General features: G+C 35.5%; 1 long non-coding RNA gene across 3 annotated transcripts; it reads right to left on the bottom strand.

Moving 5' to 3' along the window:
- Positions 1-2,782: 2,782 nt before the first annotated feature.
- LOC122148759 lies at positions 2,783-13,817 on the bottom strand. Of its 3 annotated transcripts, XR_006162599.1 has the most exons (5): positions 13,321-13,817; positions 13,070-13,192; positions 5,098-5,170; positions 4,039-4,318; positions 2,783-3,275 (listed from the first exon to the last, which is right to left on the bottom strand). It is a non-coding gene; the product is annotated as an uncharacterized LOC122148759 (long non-coding RNA). The 3 variants fall into 3 exon arrangements; XR_006162598.1 differs by lacking the exon at positions 2,783-3,275 and having other exon boundaries at positions 3,666-4,318; XR_006162600.1 differs by lacking the exons at positions 2,783-3,275; positions 13,070-13,192 and having other exon boundaries at positions 3,666-4,318.
- Positions 13,818-15,797: the final 1,980 nt, after the last annotated feature.

Genomic DNA, 15,797 nt, shown 5'->3' with positions numbered 1-15,797 from the left:
AGAATGGCATGATCAATTGTGTCGAAAGCAGCAGTAAGGTCTAAAAGCACAAGAGTCTCCATGGTCTGGAGTTAATAAAAGATCATTAAAAACTCTTAAATGTGCAGTCTCGGTACTATGAAAAGCTTTAAAACCAGACTGAAAAGTTTCTAAAATACCATTTGTATCTAAATAGGATTGAAATTGTGTAAAAACTATTTTTTCTAAGATTTTAGAAAAAAAAGGAAGCTTTGATATCGGTCGGTAGTTAGCTAAAATAGTAGTGTCCAGATTTTGCTTTTTAATTAGAGGTACAACAGAAGAAGCTTCTAAACAAGAGGATTGGGGTGAATTTAGAATTGAATCAATACTTTTAAAAAGGACACGTGGTTTATTTAAATTTTGGACAATTTTTTCTTTTAGATATCTAGTTTTTTCAGCTTTTAATATTCTTTGATACCTTCTCCAGCTTTCCTTTAAAATTTCATAAAAGACATGAAGCTTGTCTTTCTTCCACCGACGCTCTGCTCTCCTGCACTCTCTCCTTGCTGCACGGGTAGTGTCATTAAACCCTGGCTCAGATTTAGGTCTGGGGCGCAAAACTTTTAAAGGAGAAACAATGTCAAGAATGCTAGCACATGTGGAGAGAAAGGAAGAAGTTAATTTCTCTGTGTCTGCTACGAGACCAGTATCAAACTGAAACGATTTTTGAAAAAGACAAGAAAACTGAGCAGCAGTGGTCGGCGTAAACACACGACCTAGACATGCAGGGGTATTTGATTTAGATTTAAGACATGACAACTCTAATTAATACAAATTAATTAAAAGAATGAATACATTAATATATACACACATACAACATACACTCAAATCTGTATTTCATAGCTATTAATATAAACAATTTAATTTCATATGCAAAAAAGAACAATAATAAATAAATAAAAAAACAAAAAGTCAATCAAAAAGTATATAAATAAAAATTAAATTAAATTAAATTTAAAAATAACTTAGAATTAAGGAATGTCTTGCATCTCTATAAACACATAATTATTGCTGGAACAGTTTACTGTGATTCTTTTAGACTCAGACTCTCTTTCTGCTATAATAATTATAATGATAATTAAAATCATTACACTCAGATCCAATCCAGTATCCATTTATTTATGCATTATTGTTTTCCTGCAGCTCAAACAGTAGTTCATTTTACTTAAGATCAAGGGTTAGTTGATTCCTTTATCATGCTTATAAAATGCACTGCAAGTTGAACGCATCAGCCAAATCCATAAGTTTGGTAAAACAGGTTATCATAAACATGAGACGACACGTTTTAGAAACTTTCAGCATTGTAACAACTTCACGGATACAATGGAAAACCATTCCCTCTAAGTGTTCGGTAGGTAAAGTCAAACGCACGTGATTCTGTAATATACGAGGAAGCGGTGCTCATTATGGACTCTGGAGATGTGTCTATTCATTAGTTTCAAAAGGGTGTCATGCACATGAATTATGCTAACAGGATCTAATTAGCAGATGCAAATGAGGTTAGTCAAAATCATGGAGAAAAGACAGAAGAAAAGCTCCATGGGATAGTTGGAGCGCCACGGCTCACGACCGCCCCCACGCTGAGCACCAAATGTGATGGTTCGCCCCTGCTGCTCTCCTGTACCGGAGACGGGACCGAACCATAAACACGGGCCGAGGGGGGCTTGGGTTCTGGAGGAGAACGCCATGTTTGGCGGGAGCCGATGGAACTCCGGAATCCGGATGCGAGAAGAACTCGCCCACCGGCGCCTGCCATTATGACATCAGCGGGCGCGGGGCCAGGCTGCTGGCACGGCCCCCGTGAGCTGCTTGCCTTCTGGCCTGCCCAGGATGGGTGCGTGCTGACGGGTCAAAGCCCACTCGGGCCATGGGTGAAGGTACATGAGCGGAGCACGAAGGCCGGGGGTTTGACCCGCGTCGGGACGTTGGGAGGGCAGCGACCGCGGATAAATGCACACAGCGAGGAGAGCGCGACCGCGGATACCCTTCCTGTGACCGACAGGGCCGAGAAAGCATGCCAGCGTGTGTGTGTGTGTGTGTGTGTGTGTGTGTGTGTGTGTGGCCGTCATCGTTGAGTGAGCGCGGCGTGTGTGTGCAGTGCCAGGTTACCACATGAAGGTGAAAGAAGTAATGCAGCTGATACACAAACACACAAACATGCCGCTGTTACAGACGGAGAGAAACACAATCAGGACATGAAATACACTGAATATTCAGATAATGCCTTTCATGCTTCATATGGCACTGAGAAGTTATGGAAATGAAAAAATGCATCATAAAAACAAGTGTGAAAATATGTACAATAAAATTCAAAATAAAAGCATAATAAAAAAATTAAAACAATCAAACAACAAAAATAAAAATTAAATACAAATACACTGGAACATCTCCACTGTTAAGGAATAAAGAGAAGCTCAATCAGGTCAATAAAAATAATAACAATAAATAAAATAATAATCATAAAAAAAATCATAAAATAAAAACAGGTTATAAAATGCGTTAAATACTCAGGTAACAGCAGTGAGAAGTTATGAGAATGCAAAAATGCATCACAAAAATAAATGAAAAAATATGCACATAGGACAATAAAATACAAAATAAAACCATAATAAAAAAAGAAAACAATCAAACAATAAAAATAAAAACAAACACACTAGAACATCTCTCTTAAGGAATGGAGATAATCACAATCAGGTCATAAAATCCAAAAATAAAAAATAAATAAAATAAATAAATAATAATAAAATAAAATCAGGATATAAAATGTTAAATATTCAGGTAACAGCAGTGAGAAGTTATGATAATGCAAAAATGCATCACAAAAATTAAACTGAAAGTATTCACATAAAGGACAATAATAATAATAATAATAATAATAATAATAATAATAATAATAATAACAACTGTGACTGGCCATCCATCTAGAGTAGGACTAGCTATTTAGAACAAATAAATAAATACATAAATAAATAAATAAAAACTGTGACTGACTTCAACACAATCAGGTCATAAAATACATAAAATATTTAATAAACTAATTTCACTAAATTTTGCTTCTTACGGCATTGAGAAGTTATGAGAACACAAAAATATTTAATATAAATAAAATTTTAATACAACATATAAAATAAATATATAAAATATGATGCAGCATAACTTGAGTTTCCTCTGTAACTTCTGTCGAATCTTCTAAAGCCACACAGGTTGTTGAGAACAAGGACTATCTCTAGATATGACCCATCTTTAGGCTATTACTGTACAGACCAGTCATAACGGACAAGAGGAGAATGAGTAAAAATACATTAAATAAATATTTCCTGGCAGTGTCTTCTTCCCTTAATCCATCCATTTCCACACTAGAACTTTTTTTAGAAGATCTTTTTTACACCTTTAACCTTCCTGTCTCTTTATTTCTTTAATAATTTATCACTTTTGCATAAAAAACAAACAAAATGCATTTATTAGTCAGTGCTATTTTAGTATAACTGATATACTGTTAGTTTTTTTATTTTCTGTTTATATTTTATTTACATTTTTAGTAATTCTGTTGTGTTTTTTTTATTCTTCATGTGTCATTTTTTATTTCAGTTTCAGTTTTAGTTATTTTAGAACGAAACAAAAATGAGAAAGGTTGTGTGGGCAAGTAGCTGAAATAAAATAAGTTTAAGTTTTTTTATATTTTAATTTTATTTCAGTTCATTTTATTTCAAGTAACAACTTTCTACAGTTTGTTTTCGTTATCTATAATAGCCCTGTTCCTAGAAGCTCATATTTCACATTCTGCGCAAGTAGAATTATTAAAACTATCCATTTAACTATACGAACATGAAACAAAACAGTCTTCATTTTTACTTGATCAAACTCCACCCACACACCTGCTGTTTGAAACCTCAAAACCTCATAAACAGCTGAAGAACATGCATTTTAACATGTGTTTTCTGTTAACTGCTGATGCTCAATAGAGTGTTGCTATGTGGTTGCTGGGATGTTCTGAGTGATTGTTAGATGGTTTCTTACCGGTCCTGGTCATAGGGGTCCTGCACCCTGATAGTCTGGTCTGTGAATATGGCTCAGGTCCATAACTTCAGGGCATCACGTGACAGTAGATCAGAAGAAAGCAGCAAGTGTGTGGATGAGTCACAGCGCTGAGCCGCAGGTGGGTTGAAAGTTCTGGTCACCCACACACCTCTAGATCACTTGACTTAACCAGAACTCACCACCACAGGTGAACCAACCTGCACACATGACTACATACAAAGGTCAACCAACCACGGGTGCACACCCCTCACTGTACCTGCTGAACGACACACACACACACACACACACACACACACACACACACACACACACACACACACACACACACACACACACACACACAAGTTTACTGTGCATGGATTTTTTTTTTTTTTATTATGTTTTAATACAGGCATACAGCTAATTATAAACAACATAACTTAGCCCACACTCTTTCTGCATTTTTACAATTTGAAAATGTACTTTCTTTTTATACTGTATTTACAAGTGAGGACAGCCCAGAAAGGAAGGTTTAGGCCATTTTTTCAGGTTTAGCTCAACTCTGGGTATAAATTTGTCCCCAAAATACAGTTAAAATTTAAACTTAAAAATTTAAGGCAGTAACTGAAGTTTAAGCTTTTAAGTATGTTCAGCTTGGTAGTACAAGTAGTTTCAACTTAAACTGACTTATATATATATATGACTTAGATAATATATATATTATTTTATTTTTAAAGTTGATGTAAAATACAAAGATAAGTTGGCATGACTTACTGATTATATTTTTTATAGTGAAGGGAATAAAAATTTTGAATGCAAAATTTTAAATACATATATAAAATGAACATCGTGTCACATCTGTCATTTGTGAAAACATTTGAAAAATGTAAAAATTGACAAAAAAAAAAAAGAGTTAAAATGCATTACATGTATTTTAGAATTTATTGATACTTTTCCCTCTTATTTTTAACGATTTAAGTGAACATCTGACAGGCACAACATTCATTTATCAGACAGACTGTCAAATGTTTACGCTGAACATGCTAGTTAGCTACAAACCTCAGTATTTCTTCTGCTGGTGAGTCATAATTCTGATGCGTCTTGCCTTCAAAAGAGGACCTGTGAATAAAAACTACACACATTGCAAAACATCTGATTGGTATGCATCTTATATTTGAATAAAACAACCCAAAATAAATAAAAATTGATCAAAGCATCTTTAAAACAAGATAAATTCATCTGAGAAACAAAATTGCTTAAAAAGACAAAAATATGCATATATACAATACACTATCAGTAAAAAAAATAAATAAAACAACATGATATGCATTTTGCTTATCAGTTCGGTGCATCCCATTTTAAGGATGTTCACCGGAAAACAAGAGCAAAAAAAAAAAACACTGAAAAGGACAAGGATTTGTACAGCTCCTTTCATATAATTAATTCTAAAACTGCAAGAGAAACATCACAAGTCTCATTTGCAGCAGTTATGGGTAAATACCGATCATTTGCATGCCGCACGAGACACCTGTAAACATGCACATGCACTGCATAAATGTGCATCAGATGTGAGCATGAAGACACAGAGTGAAAATGAAAGCACAGATTTGTGGTGTTCAATGCAGCCCACCACAAATGTCGCGCTCACCCTCTCTCTGTCTGTCTTTCTTTTTCTTTCCCTCTTTTGTTGCCCGGTAGTCTCAACACCTCCCACTCTCAGGTTTAGAGGCTGGGTGACCTCATGTAGGACTCCCCCCTGCGTGGGTGGAGGGCTCGAGGTGTGATTTTTCTGAGCTGATTGATGCTTCTGTACCAGACCCGAGCTCAGGACCGATTCTTATTCATCGTGCACGCATCAGGACTGACGTGACGTGTCGAGCTGTGCCAGGAGGGCCAGTCCCAGACAGCAGCCAGCAATATTACAAAGGCTTTTCTCAAGTACCAAAACACACCCACAGATATTCTGCAACTTAGACTTAGTACAAAGCTTCTTCTAATCAAAAAACAAGTTTTTTTTTTTTTTTTTTTTTTTTTTTAATATGCACAAATTAGAACAGAAACTTGAACACTAGCTCAAAATTCTTGCTTCATTTTGTTAACATTTTAAAATCAAAAGTTTTTACAGAGGGGATTTTGGATATCCCTCTTTATCACTCCATAAATCAGAAAATACTTTCAACAGCAACTAAAAATATGTTTTGGGGAATAAAATGTTGTATAAACTGTATCAACTGAATGATATATTAACAAAGTCCTCAGTCAAAACCTTCAGAATATAGATAGGAATAAAATTGTACATTTTGGTGTTTGTTATGGATGCACCGATACCGATACTGATATCTGTATCGATCCGATGCTGCGCTCCTGTACTTGTAAAAATGCCCCGATAAAATGGAGAAACAAGCTCATTTTGAGAAAATGATGATTAAAGATACATATGGCAATTGAAATCCATAGGCATGACGAGACAAAACCAATAAAACCCTTACAAACGAGGCATTTGTTGCATCCAGTAGGGACATAATTACGGATTATAATGACTTATACTGTCTTTTTACACGTTGCATTGCATCGTGCCACATAAACATAAAACCATGTCTGCTTTTGTGTTCAGAGAAACGACAAACAACAAGCACTACTCTACACTGCTCAAAACGACATGGCGGCGGTGGCAACAGAGAGAATAAAAGTTATGCCTTCTTTCTTTGCATGAACATTTGGTTGCCATTATGCAAATCTTCCCACACAATGATGTAGACATGTGGGAGTAGGGCTGCACAATTAATCGCAATTAAATCACAAAGGCAATAAATTGCGATTAGGCAGAAACTGCGATTGTCATGCATTTCTTTCAGTGAAGTGCTCCACCTGAAAGCAGGTGATGGAGATTTACTTCTAATCACAGATCTGGCTTTACTAACTAAATGCGCATGACAATCGTGATTAATCGCGTGCCTATGTGGGACCGTGATTAAACGAGAATATCTCTTTGGATTTGAGACGTTACTCTTAGCAACTTTACAGATCTTCTTTATGCACCAAGAGCTTGTAATACTCCAAAGAGAAAGGAAAAAATCATATGACCCCTTTAAAGAAATTTATTGTAACAGAAATCTACAGGCGAAAATAGATAAAGTACAATAAAATAAACGCTTACATGTGTTTTTTGGATGTTTTCTTTCCACTAGTCTGAAACAGCATGTCATGAAAAGCCAAATAGCCCAAAATCTATATATATATTAATTAACAAAGTTATGGGCCCGTATTCACAAAACATTTTATCTTACCACTAAGAGTTCTCCTAAATAGCAGTAAAAAAATTAGCTAAGAGTTTTCTCTTAAAACCTATTCACAAAGCTGCTGAGACAAGCTTTTACTAAGGAATAGACAGAAGTCTTAAGCTAAGAGTAAGGGGCGTGGTTGACCTTCTTGCTATGGATGATGTCAGCATACTTACTAACTATGCACACAGTGATTGGCTGATATTCTCTGTCAGAGATTTATTCATAGAAATATTGTTCAGTGCAATATGTTGCCATATTCAAATAAAGGTTTTTAAAATAAAAATGGTAATTGCCACATTCAAATAAAGATTTTAAAATGTAGGCTAAGTGTCATTAATTAAACAAGTAGGCTATAAATTTAGCTAATTGTCAGCCTTTTATATGTATGCTTCTCAAACAATTAGTCAATATGCATTAGGGCTGCCCTCGACTTAAGATTTTTCTGGTCGACTAGTAGTCATTCATTTTAAGCATTTGTCGACTATTAGTCGCACTTTTATTAATAAACCATATAAATCATAATAATGAGCCTTTAATTGCCTACATAGCCTAATAAGCGCACAAAAAAAAGGCTTGCCACAGCACACTGGCAAATATAATAATTATGAATGTGTTAGGGAAAAACAGCAAGTACACTGCATTAACGTTTAATAATTTATTGTTAAACTGGTACTTTTTATTTTCGGTTTTAGAGATGAAGTCGGCGACACTGACTCGTCATCTCCTCAGTATGCGCCTTTATGCCCGTTTCAGACGGATTACATACTCTGAGGATATTTGTTTTCTATTTGAATTGGTTCATTTAAAAGTTTCACTCTCTATAGATATATTTTTCATGTCTGTAATAAGACAAGCATACACAGAATTTCGAAGTGACGCACTCAAGTTAACAAAGTCTGAGACGGCAGAAAGCGCATCCTGTTTGCCTTCATAATTTTACAAAAGCGCAACATTTTGTTGTTATTCTGAGTGCACACAAATAAACATAGAGTCTTTACAGATAAAAAAGTTGCATTACTCTTATCTGTATGACCAAAAATTACGAAGTATTTTAAGAGCAACTGATCACACCAGCGCCTCCATCTGTCATGCAATACTCCAAGTGTGCTACTGTTCAGCTTCCACACTCCGCACAGCTACCATGTAAAGTTGCTACTACATACATATTTCAGATGATAAGCCATATTAGAGGTCGATGAATGTTAGGTGAGCATATGGATGTCCTGCCCGATGTACTATATATTACCACATAGACCAGCCATTAATGATTTGTCCATCACAGACTGCGTGATTTTTATTTTTTTTTCCTGCGACTAAGCGACTAATAAAATTTTGGTAATATGCATATAAACAGCCTTTTAATTAGCAGAGTAGAATAATCATGGCTGATAGGAAGACTGTGACGAGTGGGGCGGGGCCCGAGAGAGGACCAGGCCAGGGCTTTATTTTGTGTTTGGTTTTTGTTTGTTTGCGACAGTGGCCCGTGAGGGGCTGTAGCGCTATTTTGTGTTTATTTGATTATTAAAGTTTTATTTGAATGTTCGCCGGTTCCCGCCTCCTCCTTCCCGTGATTATGGAGTTTATATCATTACAAAGACATGCAAACATGATAAAAGAAAACCATACTGGACACAAGAACAGCTATATATATATAAATATTAAGGATATAATAAAAAATTTGGATTTGGGATAAACTCCAAACCGAAGCCAATAAAGCCTTTTTAAAAGCTCAAATGTTTCTAAAATGTTTATATTCCAAGGCAGATTGCTGGCAATAGCCATTTTAGGATAGTTCAGATTTGGTTGTTGTGACTTAGGAGTCCTCTTCACTACTCCTAACATTTCACAGATTTAGGAGCTAGTTTTAGCATTAAAACACTTTGTTAAATACTCTTAGAACAAAAATTTAGGAACCCTAAATTTAGGACTCACACGCCCATTATTCTTTAAGATATTCTCCTAAATCGGAGTTATGAGCTACTTTTAGCCTTAAGATGTTTTGTGAATAGGGGCCCTGGTGTTTTGGTTTCTGGATTCTTATAGCATCAAAAGGTTTAAACCAAAGAATTCTTTGCGTAACATAGAAAGGTATTTCATTCATCTTCTTGTCTGCTATTTTTCTTTTCTTTAACTACTAAAAAAAAAAATCAATATTTTTCATCAATATATAAATTACATGTTTACACATTTATCTTCCATGAATTGCGTCATACACAAAGACATCTAACTTCCATTCATACCGAAAACCATTCATACTGAAACTAAACTAAACCACTTTCCATACTGAAATTAAACAGCTATACATTGTTCATCTTAATTTTGATTTGAATATTGCTTCAGACTCAGAGGTGTTGCATTTAAATTAAAAGTGTGAAGACAAATGTTTATTTTCTTTAGAATAACACTCTTAAAAAAAAGGTGCTTCGTGATGGCATAGAAGAACCTTTTTGTCTAAATGGTTCCATAAAGAACCTTTACATCTGAAGAACCTTTCTGTTTCACAAAAGGTTCTTTGTGGTGAAAGAAGGTTCTTCGGATTACAAAAAGGTAAGAAAGAGGTGGTTCTTTAAAGAACCTTTGACTGAATGGTTGTTTGTGGAACCAAAAATGGTTCTTCTATGGCATCGCTTGAAGAACCTTTTGAAGCACCTTTATTTTTGAGATTGAAGGTGCACCAATGAACCAATTCAAATATAAAACAAATATTCTCAGAGTATGTAATCCGTCTGAAACAGGCATACAGGTGCATACTGAGGAGATGACGAGTCAGTGTCGCAGACTTCATCTCTAAAATGGAAATGAGGCAGAGTAAATAATGTCTGAACTTTTATGAGAAAAACCCTCAAAACATGAAATGCACTGCACGTTTAAAGAAGTAGACTTTTATAACATCTTTTGTTTGGGAGAAGGTCTGATTTGATCTAGTGTAGCCGTGCATGAATACCTGAATAAGCAACATGTCTCTCTGTGGGTGTGTCTGTCGTGTGTTGCCGTGCATTTAAAAACACATGCGGTTTGTGGGTAAAGGAGAATCTGGGGGTTGCAACACAACAGATTTGTATTGGGAAAAAAAAGAACATTAACACCAGGTCTGAGTCCAAACTGGGCCGGCTGTTTCTAGGCTGAGAGGTCCAAATCCACCAAAGCCAAGACCTCTCTCCCTCTCTTTCTCTCTCACAGGCAGCATGTTCAGGGTAGATCGCATGTGTCTGGACTCCCGTCATGGCTAACCTACAAGCACAGAAGGAAACGCAAACACCCAACAGACGATCCAAAGCAACACACTCCTGTCATGTGCTGGTGGAATTTCCCCACAGCAGCTGATCTGAGAACAGCCTGGACTTTCTCTCGTGGATTTGACTTTGATTGTGGGGAAGCGATCAGAGTCGCATTTCAAAGGACGACATTCATTTGAATAGTCTGAGTTGACATGCATCAAGTTTAACTTGAGCAGAAAAATGCATTTCGTTTCTGAATTTAAAGAAACACTAAACTGAGAAAGTGTATTTTTTGGTGAAAATGGCCAAGTATAAGAAAGAAGCCTTTTATTCCTACCACCATAAGCATTTTAAATAGATCTTATAGATCTATAGATAGATAGATAGATTTTTTTAAGAGTTCTATGAGTAGGTTCTATGTAATTTTTTTGCTTATTACATAATAGTTGTTTTGTGTTGTTTGATTAAGAATTAGTCTAAAGACAATTTTCCACCCTATGTGGGTAGATAATTAAGCCCCTGAATTTGAATTTGAAACTGGATGCAGAATGCAATTCAAATTTGAATGTAAGGAATGTAAGGAATTTGGAATGTAAAAATTCAAATTCAAAAGAAAAGTTTAACTAGACACTCAAATAAACAGTTTGAATGTCAGCTTGACAAAGCTTTGTTTAAATGTTTTTAAAAAAGTGATGATGGATGGATGGATGGATGGATGGATGGATGGATGGATGGATGGATGGATGGATGGATGGATGGATGGATGGATGGATGGATGGATGGATGGATGGATGGATGGATGGATGGATGGATGGATGGATGGATGGATGGATGGATGGATGGATGGATGGATGGATGGATGGATGGATGGATGGATGGATGGATGGATGGATGGATGGATGGATTTGTAGTCTACTGTCGACATTTACTCACAGTGTTTAAAAACAACAGACAGAGGTGATCACTGGGCCATTCTTGAGTCCAAATGGACAGAACAGTAAATGTGTGTGTGTGTGTGCGTGTGTGTGTGTGTGTGTGTGTGTGTGTGTGTGTGTGTGTGTGTTGAAGGGGGGTCTGTTTATCAGGAGTGCCTGCTGTCATCGGGCCTGTCGGGTGTGTGTATGCGGCTGCTGGAGACCCATCTGATCAGCGTCTGATACTGATCTGGGTCCAGTCAACAGGCGGCCGGTCCAGACTGTTGTACAGCATCTCAGATAAATACACAGACCTCTGCTGTCCTGCACCTTCAATATTGAGATTCTCCTCATCAAAGACCAGAGACTCGCCAAAGAAAACTCTGCTGATGACAAAGACATCTAGAAAATATGCTATGCTGGGACGCACCGATACGGAAAATCTAGCCTATACTGAAAAGTATGTTCTTCTAGGGCAGATAACTGATATGATGACTGCTAGAACATACAGCGTTTCCAGGACGTTTTCAATTTCATTACAGCAGAAATAAAAGACAAGGGTCACTCACTACAGTTATGTACATAGAAGTACGTAGAAGACATGCAGTTTATGGCCACAACTCAACTATACAATCAGAGCTTTTACATGAGCCCTTAATTACACATTATGACACAATGCAATATTGGAAAATTTCCTATTTAACCATTTCAAGACAATAGTATAACTACAACAACCACATACTAATACTTTTCAAAGTATTTCAAAATAAAAAGAAAAAATAAATTGATATAAACATATATATATATATATATATATATATATATATATAGTATATATATATATATATATATATATATATATATATAAATTACATACAGAAATTATTAGGTAATTATTAATGTTAGGAACAATTCTAATAATATTTTTTACATGTTCATTATTAATGTGAGGAACAATTATATATATATATATATATGTGTGTGTGTGTGTGTGTGTGTGTGTGTGTGTGTGTGTGTGTGTGTGTGTGTGTGTGTATAAGAAATATTTTTTACATAAATGTATTACTTACATTATAAACAAAATTTAAATAAATAGTTTTAGAAATATATATATTCATTTATTTTATATAAATATATAGACATTTATATTTTACATTTAAATATTACAGATGCATTCAATACATTGTTTTGGATACAAGTGCTTGCTAAAATGAATTTTAAAAAAAGATTATAAATTCAGTGCATGCATTTTGTCTGTGAAATAATCTCTACCTGTCTATTCAAAGTAACATCTCTTTTCGGTTTTCCAAACTAGGGGGGAAAAAAAATGTTTGGATGATTTACATGTGATCTTAGCCAGGACAGAATAAGATGCAAAGTGGAGTTTATGCTGGTAGTCAACAATCTGTCTGCGTGTGACGAATAATGAGAAGATGACAATATATAGAACTACTGGCGTGAGTACAGGTGATGCAAGACGTTACTGCTTTCTGATCATTTCTCATTTGGTGTTGTTATAAAATATGATTCAAATGTTTAGGCCCCTCAAATGATAGCAGTTTAGATCGCTAAAATCACACAGAATACACTGATATTAAATACAAAAGCATCTCACTTTACTTGCATTCACCCAGCATTCAATCAGTTGAACTGACACGAGCGTTCAGAGACGAGAGTGCTGGTTTGACGTCTCCAGAGACCGAAGGACAGACAGACAGGGGCCTGGGATTCCCTCTCTCTGTGGGGTCAGTTTTAAAGCAATAAACATGTCGACATAAGCAGCATATGCCTGAGTAGGCTGAGAGACAGAGATGTATGTGTGTGTGTGTGCGAGTTTAGTGAAAGGTGTAAAAACCTCTGACTCACAGAGACAGGCCGTGCGCGGCTGCTCCTGCACTGAACTGCTGCGGAGAACTGCGTCCGCTCACCGTCCCGAAGAAAGAGAGAGAGCAGCGAAATGCAGTTTCTGAGTCAGAGCTGGAGATGTGATAAAAGCCCTGCTTGTTCCTGAGTAACAGCACTCGCGGGCCGCCACCGCCGGACCCGCCAAAGTGCACACACACACATCCTGAAACACACACACACACACCGAGAGGATAACGGTGAATAATCTTGGCCACTTAGCATGTTACTCTCAAAACACACTCACACAGACTCAATCACAAAGACTGATTTCAGAAACACATTTACAGTATTTAGTATGCACACGGTGCAGTACGCACATGTCCTGTATGCATCACAGTAACTACTGCTTTCACTAAAATTTGCAAGGAATACTGTGTCCCACAATGCAGTATGCCCAACTTGACCTTTTAAAGATACTATTATAGTTATGTAATATTTCGAATTACTTTTTATTTGTATATTTTCATTTTCATTTTTAGTAATTTCATTGTTTATTTTTGTCATTTTTATTAGTGTATATATATTTATGGATGCATGTATGTATTTTCAGTATTAGTTTTAGTTATTTTAGTACATGAAAATAATTTAAATTTTTTTATTTTAAGAAACACTTTATGGTTTTACTTTTAGTTTTACTTTAACGACCTGTTTCAGATATAATGAATAATACAGGAAATAATACAGGAAATAATAATAAGGAAATAATACAGTTGTGATTCTGACTGTTCTTGACTCATTAAAAAAGTTGATATATTTTTTATGCAAAAATAAATTACATTCATGAAATGTATTTCCTCTGATACAATTAATTCTATATTTTACATGCTATTTAAGTTTTCTGAATTGGCACAATTTTAACAAAGAAAATTTGTTAATGAACTGAATTAATTCAATAAAAACAAATTAAGAATTTAAAAATGTATATAATATATTTTTATTTATATTTTTTTTATATTTAAAATGCAGGGTTAAATTGGCATTTAAAATAAATAAAATAAAATAAAATAAATAAATAAAATAAAATAAAATAAAATAAAATAAAATAAAATAAAATGCTTCTCAGTGCCAGTCAGGGTTATTAACAAAAAAAAAAAAAGAAAAAAAAGAAAGAAAAGAAAAAGCATTTTAATTTTTTGTTATTAAAATGAAGCTAAAATAAAATATAAATATTACATTTTAAAAAATGACATGAGTTGAAGCACTAAAATACAAAAAGTGGAGCAAATAAAAACAAAAACGGAAATCAAAATAACAAACCTAAAATTAACAACAAAAAAAAAAAAACTAAAAATTTACAGAAAAAAATACTATAAAATTAAAACAAAATATGAAAAAGTAATTTAAAAAAAATGAATAAAAATAAATAGCAGTATATATAAAACAATATTAAAATAACTGGTTCCAGTGCAGATGCCAACACACACGCACACACACACTCAGTCTTTCTTCAAAACATGTATCTCTGGCCTACGCTGTCAAACTTTTAGCACCTGCCTTCCTGCGGCCCGGCCGGTCGATGGCTCTGCCGTACTGCGAGGAGAGAGATCAGAGGCGAGAAATGGGTCAGCGTCGGGCCGCGTTCAGACCCAGCCCGGGGTCAGCCAGAGGTCAGCTCCAGTTAGGAGGCCAAGACGGTGCACGACTCAAACCTGACTGGGGCTAGACAGAAACCGTGCTGCTTTAGAATATTCACAAAGCCTCATGCATGAGGTTATACTGAGGACTCATCCATGTATTTGTTAATGTTATTATGTGGCGTGCGACGGCCCCAGTTCCCTTGGATGACTACAGGAGATCAGATCGAGCAGACGCGCCAAAACCTGCGGAATATTCAATCCGCAATCTGCATTTGTGCATACGGCTGCTGCCACGCACATCTAATCCACGGGCTTTATTGTTTCTGCCATCTTAGAGAGACTCACACAGCAGGAATTCAGAAATATAAAGCAATTCCCCACACCAAATCAAACAGCAACACCAAATTTCTCTATTTATTTTGGAAAGCCTTGGGTTAGCTCACCCAAAAATGACAATTCTGTCATTATTTACGATGTTTCTCATGCAAGACTGTTGTGTGGCTTCAAAAGATATGGTGCACATATATTTTATGGTGTGTTTTGGCAGAATCTATCCACATTTACTCCAAACAAACTTCAATTTATCTTCTTTTCACCCAGTTTTGTCCTTTGCATACTTAGCTATAAGTAAAATGGCCAATCATAACATAAATCAGGAATAAACCAGCCAAAAACTGTGTTTTGTCATCATTTACTAACTTGAATACGAATTCAATCTTAGTATTGCATCTTTAAACATATAGTTAAGTATGAAAAGGACAAAACAGATCAGCTGGACTAAAATCCAACTTTGGATTGACTTTCACTGCATCTTCTTTTGAGTTGCGCAGAAGCAGCTCATGCATGTTTGTAGTGAGTAAA

Source organism: Cyprinus carpio, chromosome A19 (genome assembly GCF_018340385.1).
Source record: "Cyprinus carpio isolate SPL01 chromosome A19, ASM1834038v1, whole genome shotgun sequence".
NCBI lineage: Eukaryota > Metazoa > Chordata > Actinopteri > Cypriniformes > Cyprinidae > Cyprinus > Cyprinus carpio.
The sequence above is the reverse complement of the archived record's forward strand: the minus strand, read 5'-3'. Positions and strand labels throughout refer to the sequence as shown.